Raw genomic sequence first — 17,939 nt, 5'->3', positions numbered from 1 at the left:
ACAGATTCCTGGCACAATCATCCCTGTTCTCAAACATCTTTTAAACTTGGATGAAGTGATAAGTAGGGGAAGAAGATGATTTGCTGAAAGGTAAGAATACTTAAATTTGCATTAAAGCTACATTCTGTCAATCTTTCTCAAATGATTTTTCTCGGATTCAAAATCCACGACCTAATGAATGTTGTACTCCTGTGTAAATCATTGATCTTCAGATCACATTTGTTAAATGGTCAATGAGATTTGTTAAGTAGATTATTCCTGAAAGGAAAAGCTCAGGCTTTTGAGAATTCCTTGTCTGATATCACCCAGGCAGTCACAGTAGAAGACAGAACTGATATAAAAATCCCTCAGCTGCCTGAACTGCAAAGCTTCTGGGATTACTGATCCCTGAAATGCAGGTGACTCTTGATGATATTCTGGGGCTTGGTTTACATGATCAGATTCTTCCAGTCCTGTAAATGGGTTCCGTGGCCCCAGCCCCGGGAGAGCTGGTCATAAGGTCCATATCGTGAGGGGTGGGATTGGAAGGCAAGGTCTAAGAGCTGGAATCACTGAGATTCCACACTCGCTAAACACAGACTCCAGAGCCTAATTGTTGTCAGGTTCTGTTCTGGATTTGAGAGTGTGTTCAGACATGATTCTTGCCCTTCAGGGGTCACTGCCTGGGTGGAAGTAACCTTTACACAAATCTGGGAAGGATGGCAATTAAGTAGATGGGCTGTTATGGTCCTGAGTATGCCCAGGCTCACTCTTCCAGGCACTCTTGGGACTAACGAGAGTCATGTTATTCACTCATTCACTGATTTATTACCCTTGAATTGATCATTTGTCCCATAGTAAGTGAAACAAGGGATCAGGAACATGAATTTTGTCCCCTCTCCCATCACTGATTGTATCTGTCAGTCGGGCGCCCTGTGTATGCATTGTGAAATGGTGGTATTTTTTGCCCAATGGGGCAGCACTGACAGTTCTGAGAATCAGGGGAGTCTCGTGGGTAGGACAGAACCGTGACACACAAGGCAACACGCCACCATGTGAGACAGCATTGTCGATGCTCAGGTGACCCGATGTAGACCGTGGTGCTAAACCTGAGCGTGTTCAGTGATCTTGGCTGCTCTAAAAATACAGACTACAGGTCCCAAACTCTGGAGACGCTGAGGGTCTGCACCTCAGAATTCTGCAGTTTAAGAAGCACTTTAACTAATTCTGATGAAGATGATCTGAGTGTCCCAATGAGAAACACTGGGGTGCGATTCAGCAATACTGAGGATTCTCAGGGAACGATGTCTTTTCAGGTTGGTCCAAGGTCCCTCACTTGAGACTTTTGCCTTGGGTTTAATTGTATGTGTTCTGAAGTGATGTCTCTCATTTCCAGTGCTTGTCAGCATGCTCTGTGCAGGAACTTGCACTCAGTAGATGGCAAAAACTATGATTCTTCAGGTCACCGAGCTAGAGTGTGAGTGATCTTTTATTTTGGTTTTCTTTATAGCAATGCAGAGTCTCCCGAGAAGAGATTCAGTCTGAACAGCTTTGTGTCAGACTTTGGAAGACCGCTGGTGCCCAAGGTGTTCTCTGGCAGGGCAATGACGAATCTAGGTCCCTCTTTCACTGCTACATCAATCATGTGGGCCACTTGGATAAGGCCAAATTTGCTATCCCAACCATAGCCCTTGACAGAGATATTCAGCTCCAGGAAGCCATCAGATGCAGCAGGTGGCCAGAGGAGGAGGCGAACGGGCTCATAAAATGTGACATCCCCAACTTCATCAATACGGACCAGAACTCTTCCTTTGGGGAAGATGATCTCCTGATTTTGGAACCACCAATTGTTCTAGAAGATAAGCCAGTTGCTCAGACCTCACACATAGACTTGAATTGAGAAACGTGCTTTGTCAAGTGTCTTTCTGAAGATGTGAAGTTTGTCTTTGTATGGCAGGAATTCCCCTTTCACAAAATTGTATATGTTTGTGTCTGAGAGAGAGAAATGGAGACAGACAGAAAGACGGAGACAGAAGAGCACCCCCTCAGAAGAGAGCTAGTTAAGGTGAGTTTTGTGCCTTTAAAAACATTTGGGGTTTTGGGGGGAACAAAGTATTTACATTGTCTCATTCTCCTAGTTGGAAACCTTGGCCCCATACTCAGTGTTAGCGGCCTTGAATGGGGATTGGCAAGGTGCATTTCATCTGGCGCTGCCACATCCATGCTCTGCCTTTAGCACGTTGCTTTGCCTCTCAGGGCTGCCACCCTTTTAACTGTAAGGAGAGGAGTCTGGAGTAGGTGATCCATCCCAGCTCTGCTGTTTTGCAAATTTCTGATTTCGTATTCGGATGAGGCTGGGATACACCCAGAGCAGTATAAACCAGGCCCTACCTCCTGTCTCTTGCTGGGGCATCCCTTAGGCCTGTGCCTTCTACCCAACCCTTTACTGAGCCCAGCTTTTGTCAGGAGCCCAAGAGCCTACCGAGATGGCAGGGGACGTCTCTCGTGGTCACGGTGGCCATCATTTCTATTGGTTGTGCTGAAACAGCTCTTCTGAGATCCTCCGGCCACCCTTGCTCCAACCTGAGGACAGCCCTACCGTTTCTTTCCTAGGAGGAGGATCAATCCATGGTGGATTTTATGACAATCCTGTCCCCAGGAATGCACGGAAGGTTATCAGCTGAGTGAGGTGAGGTGCCTCTGTTTCTCTGCGTCCCTGTATCTCTGTCTGCTCACAGTGCCCTGCCTCCGGCTACTGAGCAAGAAAAGTGCTATTCACCATGATGGGTGTTTTGCAGATGTGTAGGTGATGGTCGTGTAGCTCATGTGTGGGCTTTGAGCTGGGATGGTGAAGAGCTTATAAATACCTCATCAACATTTATTCGAGGTGGCCTGGTGCCACACAGACTTGATTAATGAAGGCATCAAGCCTACACACTGGTTTGGAAACAACTTGGTTTTGATCAGTCACACTGCATGCATGACTCGCTGCTAATCTCTGGGTGGTTTTTTCATTTTAGATTTATTCACCCAGTGTCTTGCTTAAGCTGAAAAATACTTTTATTTCACCAGAATATTCTCTGATTCTTTGTTTTCACTCATCCAGTTTTTTAATTCCTTTAAAAATGTTGTGTTTATAATGCCTCCTTATTTCTATCATCTCTAGGTTCCCAGTGGCCTGAGCCATGCAGCAGACTTTATGTAGGAACTGTACCACCAAAAGAAATCCCCTCGCCATAATATCTTTTGAGGAAAATATTATTCTTTAAGACTCTAACACTAAATCGTAGAAGAAAGCATGGAACATTTCTTGTAGTTAATACATGTTCATGCAAAAAAGAAATTTGATATTTTCATTGAAAAATGTTGACTTTAATAACTTTTACTAATGTGAATATTATTATTCATTATTTAATTAACCAAATAATACCACAGTTATTTATTATTAAGATTGAAAACTATTTACACAGTCTCTCAATTAGAAGACTGAAGTGTATTTAAAAGATGGAAAAATACCCATGATGACACCATCTTTTTTATTAACTAAATATCAAGAACTGTGCAGGGTTAAGATTTGACCCCCTGCAAGCTGCCAGGTTAGCATGAGGTAGTCTGTGGATGCTGCCAGAACACAGGACACTCCCCCAGGATCAGAGACAAAGGACTTCCTGCCGGCACAGCAGGCAGCCTGGGGTTCATGTTCATGTTGCTTCCTGAGCTCTTTTCCTATTGCTGTTGTAACTAAGGACCACAGACTCAGTGGCTTAAAGTAACACACATCCATTTTCTCACTGTTCTAGGGTGCAGAAATGCAAAGTCAATGTCAGTGGGCTAAAACCAACGTGTGGCCAAGGCTACGTTCCACACTGAGGCTCTTGGGAGGGATTCATCTTACTACCTTTCCAAGCTTGCAGAGGTGCTCACACTCCTTGGCCCAGAGCCCTGTGTCACTGTGACTTCTGCTGCCACATCACATCTCTGTCTCTGACCAATCTGCCTCTCTCCTCTAAGGACCTCCGTGATGACGTTTGCTTCCCACAGTGATCTGCCATCCCAAGGTCCTTGACAGTCACACCTGCAGAGTCCCTTTTGCCATGCACAGTGACATTCCTAGGTTCTAGGGATCAGACCGTGGACATATTAGGGGCCATTATTCTACTGAGTTCTTCCCTTTGGCCCCACTGATTCTTGTCCATCCCACATGAAAAATGCATCCACCTCATCCCAACACCCTCCAGAGTCTCATTTACTACACCATCAACTCAAAGTCCAACATGTAGTCTAACTATTATCAGCTCAAAAGCCTAAGTATTTTCATCCTCAACACCTAAGTCAGGCATGATTGAGACCCTGGGTGTGATCTTCTCTGTTCAAATTCCTGCAATGGCTTCTCATTTCACTCAGTGAAGAAGCGAGTGTCCTTATGGTGACCTTACAGCTTTCCTCCCCCTCCCGAAGCTGAGCTCATCTCCGGTTTTCTCCCTGGCTCACTCCGCTCCAGCCACACTGGCCTCCCTGCTGTCCCTTGGGAATATCAGACATGCACCCACAGGCCTGTTGCCCTGGCCGGTCTCTGTCCAACTCATATGCTGAAGTCCTGAACGCCAGGACTACAGAACATGACCCCACTTGGAAATAGGGTTGTTGCAAATGTCATTGGTTAAGAAGAGGTCATTAAGTTGGGCCCTAATCCAGTATGACTTGTGTCCGGATAAATAGGGGCAATGTGGACAGAGAGACACGTGTACATGGGAGATGACGTGATGAGATGTGGAGAGAAGACGGTCGTCTCCAAGCCAAGGAGAGAGGCCTGGACCAGCCTCTCCCTCCCAGCCCTCAGGAGGAGCCTGCCCTGCTGACACCCTGCCTGCAGACTCCCCACCCCCAGGGCTGTGAGACAGTGAGCCTCTGTGGTTCATGTCACCCAGTGTGCGGTGCTGTGTTAGAGGGAGCTCAGCAACTAGCACCGCGTTCTCAAGGTCCTCAGTGAGCCCAGCTCTGGCCATCTCATTTTAACCTGGAAACTGCCTTCCCCTTGTCTCTGCCCCAGAAACCCCCTCTCCCTGATCATATTATTTCTATCACCTTCTAGAATACCATATATTTCACATGACTGTCAAGACTGTAGTTTATGTTCTGCTCCTCCTCAGTCCTACAGGGACAAGGATCCTTATTTGTTCACTGACGGACCTCAGGTGGCTTGACCTGTACCCGTGGCACAGCAGTCAATACAAATTGGCCGGATGGAAGGAGGGATCGTTCCTTACATTCACAGGTGAGTGAACGAAGATTCCGGGAGACTGAGAGTTTCGCTCAGGCACAGAGCTGGTAAGTGTCAGGCCAAGGTGGGTTTCAGGTACCTATGAACCTGAGGGAGGCTTGAGTGATTCTCTTTCCATTGATTAGTATTTCTCAGGTGTCTCTTTTTCTGGCTCTAACTTTTGACTTCTTTCTGTTATTCTTCTAAGCTTTCAACCAGTTTTAAGTTTTAATTCTGCTTTGTCTCAGGTAAACAAATAAAATCTGTAAATCTTTCAACTCATTATATATTTCATCTAAATACATTGTGATTAGTGATGATGTTTTATTTCTGGCATCTTGTTTTGTGATTTCTATTTGCTTTGCTCTGCTTTTCTCCTGCCTGTTATATACCTTGCAGTCATGGTTAAGAGCATGGCGTCTAGAGACAGCCTATCCGGGCTTGGTTCCCTCCCTTGCTAACCATGTAACCAGTATATGTAATCCCTTTGAGACTCACTTTCTTCATGTACAAAAAGTGGTACTATCCGCCTCAAAGACTGTGAGCATTAAGTGATAAAATAGATGAAGAACTTAGAATAGTGACCGGCCTATTTTGCGTTCTTCATTTTGACTTCTTTATTTTTATTCTCTTTTTAAACAATTACTTTAGAGATTACTGTTGAATTTTAATGAACACCCTAGATATTGAAGATTAAAATGTTACTTAACCCATTCATTGAATTTTATATACCAAATGATATCTGTGTTTTATTTCCATAAGTTCTGTTTGGTTCTTTAAAAAATTGATCTGTTTTCTTTTTCATGATGTCCTGATTGTTCATTATGTTATATAAGATTCATTTTATCTTTTAATGATTCAGTCATACTTCTTTTATGCTCTCTCTTAGATTGTTTCATAATTTTAGGCTCTGGAATATTAATCATCTTGTGTTTTACGGTTAGATCTTTCTTCCCAGTGGCACTGATTTCCTTCTGTTTTTAGTTGTGTGTCTGTGTGTGTGTAGAGTTGTGGGAGCTTCTCTATAGTGAGTACATATTTTTTCCTATGATTGTCCCTTACATCTTGGTTTTTAAAGTTTCCCTAGAGAACAATTTTGTGTTGCTTATCCTAAGGCTCCAGGTGATATGATCAACCTTGAATTATTATATTTTTGGTTTGGGAATTCCGGAATCTTCAGTGGAGTATCAATTTGGATTCCACATTCATATAAAGCAGGGGCGTGGAGATTAGATTTTTTAAGGGAGACTTTGTTTTTCCCTAGAGAACCGGTTTTTACACCCCTTTCCTGCGTGCACATGTGGAGAACTTTGAGTCTCCCTTTCAGTGAAGAGGCAAGTCTTCCAATACGTCTTATGCAGAGGTTTCTATAAAGGAAGACTCTTCTACATCTGGTATGGACCCTGTTTCCTAAATGGACATTGTATCCCTATTTATGTGCAGATGAAAACCCCTTCCCTCCAGGGTGCGGTGGCATCAGCTCACAAGATTACCATTTTGGCATTAAGTGTCCTCTTTGTATTGTCACCTGGGAACTTCTCTTTCCATAGTTAGCTCTGTGTTACTTTTGTTGTATTTTATCCGGCATTACTGAAAGTTTTACTTAAAAGGGATCCTAATTAGCTCTGTTTACCTGTTTCCAGAGCTGAAAGCTTCAGTTCTAGAGTATCTGTTTGATTTTTCTTAAAAATACATTCCAGTATATTTCTCTGGTGAAAGTCTTGACCCTGTTATATATTCTCCCATCATTTCCTTATTTTCTTGAATGTGTTAAAAGTATTTTATAGCCTTTATTTTTAACTCTGATGCCTACATCACCTGGGGTTTGCATCCTTTGTCTAATATTTCTTATTCTCATTTTATCCATCATATAGTCTTGACATGTTGCATGTCTAGAAATTCTTTATTACATGGAAGATATTGCAAATGAAAAATCCATATCTTATCTTCCGTAAGAGGTTTTCTACCTTCCCGTTAGGCAGACAGGGTGAGGGACTAATCATCTCACTCCAATCAGGCCCTGAGTTGTGTCAGGAGAGAAGTGCCGTTTTTCTTAAGACAGCTTTGAGGTATACTTGGCAAAATAATTTTCACACATTTAAAGTGTACAACTTAATACATTTTGACATGTGTATCCCCAAGAAACCATGACCACATTCAAGAGAGTGAACATACCCATCACCCACAAAACTCTTCTCCTGCATTTTGTTGTCCCTCCCTCCCTCCCCATCTATTCCCCTGGAAACCATTGATCTGCTTTCTATCACAACATACTGGTTTGCATTTTCAAGATCGTTGTATGAATGGATTCATGCAGTATCTACTCTATGTTGTCTGACTTCTTTCATTCAGTGTAATTATTTTCAGAGTCATCTGTGTTCCTGTATTAATAGCTTATTTTTCTTATAGCAGAGTATTGCTTAGTGCTGAGTTTTTCCTGAATAGTTTATTGTGAGCAGTGTTTGGATAGAACATCCTTTGTTTCTTCATTTACTTCTTGATGGATGCATGGGTTGTTTACAACTTGAGCTATTATAAATAATATTGAAGTGAATATTTAGTTACAAGTCTTTGTATGGACATATGCTTTTATTTTCTAAAGCATCAGATGAGGAATATCTGGCTTATATGGCAGATTGGTGTTTACCATTTTTAAAGAAACTGTTAAACAGTTTTCCAAAATGGTTGTGCTATTGTAAATTCCTCGTGGTGTGTATCAGTTCTGGTTGCTCTATTTCCTTGACAGCACTTTGTAAGGTCGGTCTTTCTAATCGTATACATTCTAGTAGGTATGTGTACTACTATCTCACTGTGGTTTTTAAAAGCATTTCTCTAATGACTAATGGCATCTTTAATCAGCATCTTTTCATATGCTTATTATCCATCTGGATATCTTTACTGAAGTGTGTTTTCTGGCCTCATTCATTCATTCAGGTGTTTGCATTATTATTGAGTTTTGAAAACTTTTTATTCTGGATCAGACACAAAGAAAGACCTTTACCAGATATATGATTTGCAAATAGCTTCTGTCTATGGCTTGTCTTTTCATTTGCTTTGCAGTGTTTAGAAGAGCTTTGAAGAGTCTTCATTTTTGTAAAGTTCACTCTATCAGTTACTTTTTTTAAAATAGATTATACTTTTGGTGTCATAGCAAAGAAATATTTGCCAAACCCAAGATCATAAAGCTTAAGCCTATGCTTTTTCTCCTAGCTGTTTTATAGTTTTAGATTTCCTATTAAGATCTATGATCCACTTAGAGTTAATTTTTGTATATTTTGTGAAGTGTGGATCAAAGTTCATTTTTTTTTTTTTGCATATCACTATCTAACAATTCCAGCACTACTTGTAGAAAAGATCCTTTTCTCCACTGCAAACTTTTGAGAATCAATTGTCTATATAAGTTTTCGTTTAGTTCTGAACTTTCTATTCTGCTCCATTATTCTACTTCCCTGTTTTACACCAACACCATACTTTCTGATTACTGTAGCTTTATAAAAAAAGTCTGAAAATCAGATAGTGTAAGTCTTCCAAATTTGTTTTTCTTGTTCAAAGTTGTTTTGGATATTTGGGATCCTTTACATTTTCATGTGAATTTTAGAATCAGTTTTTAAATTCCTTACATCCTCTTCTGCCAAAATTCCACCCATGTCTTTGGCCATCTCCAAAGCCACATTTTCTGAAGAGGTCTCTCTAGATCCTAGGTGAAAGTAATTCCTCTTTCATCTGTGCTCCATTCACATTTCTTAATATTTGATTACATTTATTCATATTTGGCTTTATGCACTTGTCTGATCTTTCCTGACATATAGTAAACCTCTCAAGATTAGGAATCTTGACTTGGTTCCCTCTGTCTGCTGAGAAAACTAGTTCTATGCTTTGCAGGAGTGAGCCCTGCAGTAAGAGGTATCTGCAGCACACGTCTATCTCATTGTTTGCATATTGTCAATGAATCCTGCAGATTTGGAATTGTTTATTGATTGTTGTCTCCAAGACGGCTAGGTCTTTTTTATTTCTATTACTACTGCTGCAGTTTCAAAGAACAATGGGCTAATTATTTTCCAAATATCTAAACATACTGTAATTGAGTTGTGATGCAAATTATGTGCTGCTGTGTCTTAAAAACCTGCTTAGTGTTCACAGGCCCCTTCACTCATGGAACTTTTGGGAGAATGACATATCCTTAGAGATAACACTGCTGACTTTGGCGACTTGAGCAGCAGTATCTGAACTCACTCCTGCTGTTTTTCCAGTGTCCCCTCTAGCCCTCCTCCAGCCCTCCATGCCCGAACCTGCAGTTCTGCCCTCGAAATGCCTATTACTTCTCAGGAAGACTTCCCTATGAAACATAATCATATCCTTCTTGTGGGGACATTCAGTCCAGTGACCTGACAGCAGGGGAAAATGTTTAGTCTGCTCTTGGTAGAGCCTAAACTCTTCCATACTTATTAGAAGCAAATCCAATGAGGAAACTGTGTTGGCATCTAACAAATCAGCATAAATGTCTGATGAGGAAGATCAGCTTCCCCATCCCACTCAGGCGTCATGTTGGTGTGACATTCACCATGGCTAACATTTTCTCCTGTGTGCAATGTAAGTTTCAAGACATTATGAATGGCTTTTTGTTTTTCTTCATTGGTCTTTCCACATTTACTGTGTCTGGTGAGATTATATGAATCCTGCTTATTTTCAGCCCAGCACTTACCCTTTTTAAAGGATCACGTGTTTAAAAGGCTAGTGGACAATTTGTTAGAAGATAGAAATCCTTAGATTTTGGTCCTAGAGTTGAATCTTGGTTAGGGGTGAATGAAAATTCCCATTAAAATTTTAAATTCAGTGTTACAAAGTTTTAAAAATAGTTAAATATTAGCCAATTCCATTAAACACTTTAGCAGTTATTTACTTTTAATCCTGCTTCTGGGGCAATTTTGCAATGATTCCCTCCCTTTGTTGATTCCCTCTTTGTCAGAATCCTTGAGAGGCCCCTGTCATCACTGTCAGTATCATCATCATCATCATCATGGAACTGTTTCCTCTGGAAAGTTCTAGGAAAATAAACAGATGTGTGGGGTTATGTGTAGGTCAATGTGTGCATATACAATAAGAACAGTTATCAGACATTAGATGCAAGATATCCATTTTATTTAGAGAAGAATGTGGTCATGAAATCCTGATGTGGTGAATGAAGGAGCAGTGGGAACAGGATAGTCAGTGGAAAGGAGGAGGAAGTGAGCGAAGCGGGGAGCATAGATCCTTGGTTAGCCGATCATCAAATTGGTGTGAATGAGGGGAGTGTGGTGGCAGAATCATGTTCCTCCCCTGCCACAGGTTAGCCAACAGTGACATGTTTCTGTACATGGCAAAAGGGATGACAGATATATTAGGAGAAATATCTTAGAGGATTTCGGTATTCTAAATTCTCTATTAGCCTTTTAAACCCATGATACATTATTAAAGTTTAGTGGAGGGCCACAAATAAAAAGGATTCATATAATCTCACCACACATACTGAAGGTAGAAAGACTAAGGAAGAAAAACAAAAAGTCATTCATAAGTGCCTTGAACCTTAAATTGCTCATGGGAGGAAATGTCACACAAGGTGAGTGTCACAGCCACATACATAATGCCTGAATGGGAGGGGAGAAGGGGATCCTGAGATGAGACAATAGGGTGAGTAGCCTGGATTGTCCAGGTGGGCCCAATGTAATCACAGGGGTCTTTAAAATTGAGGACGTAGCCCAGCTGAGTTTAAAATCAGAGGGAGGTGTAGCCATGGAGCAGTGTTCAGAAAGGCTGCTGGCCATGAAAATGGAGGAAGTCGTGGGACACAAGCTAAGGAAGGTGGGTGACCTCTGGAAACTGGAAAAAAAAAACAAAAACGAGGAAACATTCTCTTCTAGATCCTCTAGAAGGAAGGAACTCTGCTGGCAACTTGAATTTAGCTCAATGAGAACTGTGTTGGATCTCTGACCTCCACAGCCATAAGCTGATAAATCTGTGCTGGTTTAAGCTGTTAAGCTTATGGAAGTTTGTTACAGTGGTAATAGAAAAATAACATAGTGAGCGGTAGTGTAAGGGATTAAAGTTCTAGGCTGGGGTGTGGAGAGGATTCTGACATTTACACCTAAAAAACAACCAGGTGCAGTGGAAAGGTGTTTTAAGGAAGACCTACCTGGCAGGGCTGTTAATAGGACTGTTTGGTGTGAGGAGAGCATTGGAGTAGAGGAATCAAATAAATCTCTACCAGAAAAATAAGGAATAAAATATAACAGTGCTTCAGTGTTAGTGGATGCAGGAATGGAAATGGGCAGAGAGATATAAACATTACTTTGAAATTAGCTACAGGTTTGATGATTGCATGTTGGGGAGAGTTAGCCGATGTGTGGACTGAATGTTTGCATCCCCTCAAAATCCGTATGTCAAAACCCCATCTCCCAGGGTGATGGTATTGGGAGGCGGGGCCTTTGGGAAGTGATTACTAGGATAAAATAAGGTCATGAGAGTAGAGCCCTCATGAATGGGATTAGTGCCCTTATAAAGGGCCCCAGATTGCTTGCTTCTCTCTGGCCCATGAAGATAGTGGGAAGACAGCCATCTTCGAGTCATGAAGGCTATCATCTCCCAGATGCATTGACCTCAGCCTCCAAAACTTAAGGAACATGCTGGTTGTTTAAGCCACCTGGCCCATGGTAATTTGTTACAGCATCCCAGACTGACGAAGACAGTGGAGAATGCCTCTGAGTTTGACACTGATTGCCTGGAGAATGCTGAAACCCAGGGAAGTGGGCAGCACAGACGTTTACTCATTTAATCCTGGCAACACGGTACGAGATAGAGTCTACATATTCCTCGTTATTTAAAAGGGAAGGAAAAAGAGGCACAAATAACAACAACAACAACAACAACAACAACAACAACAACAACAACAACAACAACAACAATTTTTCCAAGATTCACACAGAACCCCTGGAGGCAGAGTGAGAATTTATACTCAGGCAGGCTGACCCGAGAGCCCCTGCTCATAACAACTAAGTCAGATCACCTTGCTTATGTGGATCAATTTTTTTCAAGTGTGATATGAGGGTACTGTGTCCAGTAACTTATAATTTCAAAATAACTCACTGTAAGGGAAACATTAGTCGCAGGCATTGCAAACCACAGTAAGCTACACATACAAAAATAACTCGTTAGGGCAAGATAACCAATAATGTCTTTAAATATTATACTTTCTGTACCTTTGCAATAAAATGTGTATTTATAATTCTGTCTGCCTACAGAATAACTTCATAATCCTGAATGTGGCTGGTGGCTCCCATGGTGGACAGCACGGGCCTAGAAAATTTAAGTGACTTGTCCAGCCTCGCCCAGGAAGCTAGTGGTGGGATCAGAGATATAGGTTGTGACTTTTCCTTCCTATCCAACAAGTCCCTCATGGAGGCTTAGAAGCTTCTCCTTTGGTGCCCAGCTGTCTATTCGTACTTATGACATCTTGTCAGGTGTCCCAGCCTGCTCCTGAACATAAGCCAGTAACAACATCTGCTCTTTTCTGGCCAGGTAATACATTCTAGCAGCTTCCATTGACTTCTTGGCATCAGTTCTTACCTGGAAGGGTAGTGGCTAGAGATGCAAATGTGTCCACATGACAGGGTTTTCATAAACATAGCAGGAGTTGTCAAGAGAAGAAAACGTCAGGAAGACAAGTGGAAGCAGGTCATTTAATATACCAAATGGGTACTTTCAATGAATGTTTGTGTTTCCAAGTCCAGACTTGTTCTGCTCGTGCATTACAGGCCAATAAATCGGGAGACCAGGTTTTGGGGGCAAGAAACAGCGACTTTAATTTGGAAACCCAGCTGAGAAGATGGAAGTCTAATGTCCTGGAAAACCATTCCCCAAAGTCAGAATTCAGGCTCTTTTTATATTAAAAAGGGGAAGCAGGAATGCTTGGTTGCTGCAAACTTGGTTTATGAATTCTTTGTTGTTAGAGCCTTTTGTTCTTGCAGCTCTTAGCCTGGGTCAGATCCGTGTAAACCTCCAACAAACAAATGTTATTTTCTATTCTGTAACATGTTACCTTATATGAATGGAAAAGTGTTAATATCCTTTAAAGTCAGAGCCTTGAGAATAGGGTCTCCTGTATATTTCAGGATCTAGGCAACATTGTTTTACAAAAGGTGCAGAACAAACAAGACTAAACCTAGGAAACAGGGCACAGGGTTAAACTCAAAAGAACAGATATAACATGGAGTCAGATTTGTTCTTTCCTATTTCAGTAGTGCCATGGAGAAGGCACTTTGGGCAGCTTGTTGTAGGGTCCTGGAGGCTTTCTCTCTCAGCCTCTGGGCGCCTCTATTGCAAACCCTTCATAGCTGTTTGGCCTGCTGGAAAACCACTCCGACTGTTTTGCCCGTAAGATGCGTTCTGTTTATAACTCATCTCTACTCCTTGGAAAACAACTCAATAAAAACTCAGTTGGTTTTCCACCAGCCATGGGCAGGGGTGAGGAATAGCACTTTATTATTTTATAAAAAAAAAATAAAAGAAATCTTAAAACAGCACTGGGCACATAGGAGAGAGTCAATAAATGCTTCCTGGCTAAAATCAAAATTGATGGCTCAGTGATTCCATGGCTGCTGTATTTGCTGAGCTTGCTACTCCTTTGCTCCATTACACATTTTTTTAACTGAAAAAGAAATACATGCATGTGGTTAAAAAAATTCAAACAGAGCACAAAAATACACAAGTGAAAGAAGTTTTCCCTCATCCTCTCTTCTTTCAGCCCTCCCTGGAGATGCCACTGTTTATTATCCTTTGTTTGCTTTTCCAGATAGGCTATGCACATTCCCACCTATGTATGTAAATTCCTTTAAACTTTTACTTATTTTTAACTTAAAGGGGTTTAAATCCTCAAGTGGCTTCTGCCTGGGTAATAGAACAGAACAAATCTGACTCCATACTAGATCTTTTCCTTTGAATTTAACCCTGTGCTCTGTCTCCTAGGCTTCATCTTGCTTGTGAAACAATGTTGCCTAGAGCCTGAAATATACAGAAGAGCCTAATCTGAAGGCTCTGACCTTTAAGGATATTTAACACTTTTCCATCCATATAAAGATAACAAGTTGCAGAAAAGAAAATAACGTTTGTTTTGCTGGAGGTTTACAGAGATTTGACTCAGGCAGATAGCTGCAAGAACAAAGGATTCTAACAAAAAAGAATTCCTACACCAAGAAGTTTGCTACAACAAAGCACGTAGGAAAGGAGCCTGAATTCTGACTTGGGGAGATGGTTTTCCAGGACATTTGTTTGCCATCAAGGTCTACAGAAACTTGCTATTCCATGCCCCAACACCTGGTCTCTGAAATTATTGGCCTGTCCTGCACTGAGGAGAATGAATTTGGACTCGGTAACACTCCTATCTACCTAGCAAGCTGGGCACTGGATCTGAGGACAGCTCTCCCACACCCAGGGAACTACTGTGAGCCCTTGATGGTTCCACTAGGGTGGGGTGTGGTTTATTCAGGAGGGATGGGCACTATGCACCAACACTCAGGCAGTCTGCCCTGTCTGGGGCTCTGATCTTGTACCTCCCGCTCCCCAACAGCCCAAAACCTGGAACAGTGGAGCTAAGACAGAGATCGTGCCTGCCTGTTTCCCAGCGTGTAAAAGGGGAATATGAACTCTTCCCAAGGTAGTTCTGAGCGACAACACCTTCGGGTGCTTGGTTCCCAGAGCAACAGGGAACCCAGCTCCGCGTGGGATCAACGGGTGTGATCCCGTAGGGGTTCTGCAGAGGCCTCGGCTGGAGGGCTGGACCAGGGAGGGAAAATTTGAGCTGCGGGCCTTGAAGTGTTAGTGAAGGGTACAGAGGCAGGACTGAATTCTGTTTCAGGATGCCACCAGAGGTAAACCTTTTTCTCTACATCTCTGCTACTCCCCTCCCCTCTCCAGATCCCTCCCTTCTCTCTGCACTTCCTGTCCATCTGTCTCCCTCCACTTTTCTCCTCCTCCCCTCCTCCTCCCATCTTCTCCCTCCCTCACTTCCGCAGCTTCTCTCACAGAAACCTGAGGATCGCTGGCCCTCCTGCGCATGCGCAGTCAGTGCCAGGTGAACCGCGGTTTGGAAGCTCCATCTCCGAGCCGGGGATCTGCCCCAAAATCTTCTCAGCTATGTCGCCCGGTAAGCCTTTAGCTCCTGCCCCGGGGCCGGGGCCTCCGGCTGTGGAAGTGCAAGGTGGGGGGCTCACGGGAAAGGTTCAGGCGGCTGCGGGAGGGCGGTCCACGTGTCACAGCCCACGAGGGCATGATTCAGCGTGTGTTCAGCTATATTGCTCGGGCCAGGCCCCTCTGCCCGCGCCACCTGCCCCGGCGCCCCGGCCACAGCTGCTCAGGGCCAGGTGTGCACCTGCCGCCTCTCGCCCCAGCTGGTCTCCCCTCAGTCTGCGGCTGGAGTCCTCTTCCCCTCTCCCGCCCGCGAGTCCTCTCTTCCCGGGCTTCCTCTCCTCAGCCGCCGGCCCGTCCCCGTCCCTGGGCGGGCTGTGTCCCGGGACGGCGGGGTCTGCGGACCCGGACGGGGCAGCTGGGACTGGGGCTGGCCTCCGAGCGGAGCTGCAGCCCGCGTCCCCAATCCCCCGCTTTCCCTGCCCCGTGACCCCTGGGCTGCCCTCCTCTCCCTTTCCCGCTCCCTCAGGACAAGCTCGGTGGCGTGGGCGCTGCTCCCCAGGCTGAGAGCCTCCGGCCGGCCGTAAAGCCCAGCTTGTCCTGGTGAAGTCTGCAAAAGGGAGCGTCAGTGCTGAGGGAGCTTCCGTCACCTCCCTCAGTGTTTCTGCCCCAGGTAAGTTCCTTGAACACTTTCAGGTGTCATGATGGCGGTGCTTGATGATGTCACGTGGTTTTATACTGAGAGGGATTACAGTGTTGAAAGAAGGACTTGGTTCAGTTAAAAATGAGCTGAAGGCATGAGTATGTGACATCCTCCAGGCTTCCCTCTCCCAGGCTGAAACGTGTGACCGTTGATTTTAGAAAGATAGTTACAGTCCCTAACTAGCCCAGCCCAGCTTGGGTGTGTTAACAGGAACAGCACCACCAGAGGCGTTGGAGACCTAGGGACATTGCAGTCCTAAAGAGCTCCTGGCACACAGTTTGGTTTGTTTTGGTTTTTTCTTTTTCTTAAATTGTGCGGCAGACTAGTTGTATAGAGGGGAAAATAATTGTCAAGAGATTATTTTTCATATAACAGCTTTATTGTGATATTGTTCACACACCGTGAAGTCCATCCATTTAAATGGTACAATTCAGCAGCTTTTAGCATATTCACAGTGCTGCAACCATTATTATTCCAGAACGTTTTCGTCACTTCAGAAAGAACAGTGGAAATCAATGACCTATTCACCCTTACCCAGTGGTGGTTCTAAAGAAGTTTCTTGGCTGTTCCTGACCATAAATTAACTTGCTATATTCCATGAAATATCTGGTAGTAATTCTAATCAGAATTGCATTGAATCTGTCTATCAAAACAGGAAGAATTAATGTCTTTACGGCATAAACTTCTTCTAATCATGAATATATCTGAGACCCTACATTTTCATCTGTCCAGAGCCTGGCCCATGGGAAGTCCTCACTAATTTTGGGGCTTGTGAATGATGAGATTCTATACAATGTTAGTTGCAAATGTAGCCTTTCACAGAAGAGAAAAGTAACCTCAGTGAAGCCAAGTGACTCTCTGATAGTCAGAAAGGGTGACAGTCAGTGCTGGAGTGATACAGTGGACTTGCTGCTTGCAGCCAGAATTTTCCACCACCTACAGCTACGGGGATTACAGTGTTCTTTTATTTTTTTAAAGACTTGCTTTTATTTTTCTAATAATTTTTTATTGAAGTGTAGTTAACTTACAATGTTAGTTTCAGGTGTACAGCAGAGATTCAGTTATAAACATATTCATATGTATATACATACGTTTTAGATTGTTTTTAGTACAACTCATTACAAGAACTTGAATATAGTTCCCTGTGCTATATAGCAGGTCCTTGTCATTTATTTTATATTTATTAATGTGTATCTGTTAATCCCCCTTTTCCTGCCTGCTAACCACAGTTGGCTTTCTATGCCCATGAGTCCATTTCTAGCAGCACCATTTTTCCTAGTTAATATATGCTGCTTGGCTGCTTTCAGTTTCAGTAATTCCATCTTATCTGTGGGCGTTTTTCTTCTGGTGGACCTGTATGTGGTTTGCACACGTGGTAATAGAGATCTGTATTTTGGAGAACTCCAGGCCTCGTGTAGTCCCTGGTAGAGAGCGCCCACTGAGCTGATGCTTGAACTGGGAAAAAAGCATAGTAAATGTTGGTATTTCCACTATAGTTGAGACTTCCAGGTTTCTATAACCTCTCTAGCCAACCTTAATGTTGGCTGCACCCATACTGGGTAATTTGGTGGTACTCCATGGTATGGTGATGTAGAGACAGGGCTTTGTATGCTCCTTCTCTTTCCTTTTTCTAACACTCATTCTCCTGGGCCTCCCAGATCCTCCCACAACAGTGCCCAGGGCTGGCTTGGTGCTGCACTCAGGCAATATTTGTTAATAAGGCCCTTTCCTCATCTCTTCTGAGCCTCCGTTTCCTTCTCTGCACAATGAGACCGTAGACTAGATAAGTCCTTTTCAGTTTCTTTTAAAGCCATGTTTCCTTTGAGAAACAGAAAATGCAAA

The 17,939-nt window shown here is 43.1% G+C and overlaps 1 long non-coding RNA gene across 1 annotated transcript; it reads left to right on the top strand.

The window, feature by feature from the left end:
- Window positions 1-15,321, top strand: LOC135320641 (uncharacterized). Its single transcript, XR_010379893.1, has 4 exons — window positions 1-90; window positions 1,490-2,044; window positions 5,130-5,254; window positions 15,185-15,321. It is a non-coding gene; the product is annotated as an uncharacterized LOC135320641 (long non-coding RNA).
- Window positions 15,322-17,939: the final 2,618 nt, after the last annotated feature.

Source organism: Camelus dromedarius, unplaced genomic scaffold (assembly GCF_036321535.1).
Source record: "Camelus dromedarius isolate mCamDro1 unplaced genomic scaffold, mCamDro1.pat HAP1_SCAFFOLD_4, whole genome shotgun sequence".
In the NCBI taxonomy this organism is placed as follows: domain Eukaryota; kingdom Metazoa; phylum Chordata; class Mammalia; order Artiodactyla; family Camelidae; genus Camelus; species Camelus dromedarius.
Note: the sequence above shows the minus strand (reverse complement) of the source record. Positions and strands in the feature narration are given on the sequence as shown.